Source organism: Poecilia mexicana, unplaced genomic scaffold (assembly GCF_051168715.1).
Source record: "Poecilia mexicana isolate PSO_F unplaced genomic scaffold, ASM5116871v1 scaffold_21, whole genome shotgun sequence".
NCBI classification, from domain to species: Eukaryota; Metazoa; Chordata; class Actinopteri; order Cyprinodontiformes; family Poeciliidae; genus Poecilia; species Poecilia mexicana.
This window is the reverse complement of record NW_028263390.1, coordinates 2479399-2481003: the sequence shown is the minus strand read 5'-3', so window position 1 is coordinate 2481003 and position 1605 is coordinate 2479399.

Sequence of the window (1605 nt, the reverse complement as noted above, 5' to 3'; positions counted from 1 at the left end):
GAGCTGTGTATTTCTGCAGAAGGCAGTAGTAGCATAAGGAGGAGTAGAGGAGCACAATATTTTCACATCCATCTTGTGTTTTACTGCTGTGACATCTTGACAGTTTTAAATATGTCAAAACTCATATTGTTTATAAAAGTTGCATACCGCATCTTTAAAATATGACAGAAATGTTTAAACTTTAAAATTGTAACATGTTAAAACTTTCGCATGCCTTCGTACTGGTAACTGGCCCGTTTTCAGATGAATGAAAATTTCAACTTGGACAAAATTAACTGACTGAAACCAAGTTTTATTCAGCAACAAGAGAATCTCCAGTTCCTTTTATTATGTTCAATGATCCATCAAGAGCCTGAATAAACTCTTAACAACACACACAAGATGTTACTATCAGAAATACTTTAGCTTAGAGGTTTTCAAAGCGTGTTAGAGCTAGCGCCCTCTCAGACAGCAAAGCTAACAGCTCCTCCTCAAAACAATAAACTTTCTTTCTGCTGTTGGTAATCTAGATGTTCCAGGTTCCACTTGATGTTATTGGGTTTACCTGCTTTAGCTCTGTGTAGCACCACACAATATGCTAAAACACTAAAAGTATGAACTACTCTGATGTGACTGCAGTTCATTTAGCTTCCTGTAACAAAAAATAAACTCAGAATTTTGCAAACACTGCAGCAGTGGAGCATCTTCAGATCCAACCCATTAAAATCCCAACTTCAAATAATTAACATCATACTTTCCTTCATTTTTGTTTGGCCCAGACTCTGTCTCCTCAGTCATGATACTTCAGGTACTAAAAATTGATCAATTTTTCCATTTTCCTGGTATAGACTTGGCGAAGTTGGTTAAATGTTTGCAGTTACTTTTTCTGGTTTAATTATTTTTACTCAAGTCCCTGAAGAACTCTCCCTCTCCTCTTGCTTTCCCTTCATGCAGCGGCGCGTGCCCTACACTTTGAAAAGCCCTGCTTTAGCATATTATGCTATATTTGCTAAAGCATTTTGCTAAAGTATTTTCAAGCTACAACTACACATAAAAAACAGCTAAGTTAAACATATATGTTGTCATACACTTCAGGCTGATTAAAGAAATTACCACCTGATCGACCAATCAAGGCATCCACAAAAAATTATTTGATTTGGACATAATTTGGTACATATGTAGACCAAGGATGGAGTACAGAAAGCCAGGGTTAGAAAAGTACACCCATTTGGAGGTTAATGCAACTTCCAACATTTTTCAGAAGTTGGAGGTTGAATGTCTAGAACAAGAATCAGAAGGCAGAAAGAGGCAGCCAAAGACTCCAACGTCAGTGGAAAATCACACTGCTGGACTCAGTGTGATTTTCAGATGGTGCCACATGGTTGTCTGAGATTTCAATACTAGCACTTGACAAAGTTTGAAGATATTAGGAATGTGGGTCTACATGATGTCAGGAAGCGGTGTTCAATAGCCTCGCATGTTGGATGTACAGGCAACATGGTGGCTCGATGTTGGAATTAATATATGAATTCATCCAAAAATACTAAGCCAATCTGCATTGTACTGTAAGGAGTAGTCATAAAATTTTTGGCATTGCCTGGTACAGGCATCCTCAGGGCAACCCAA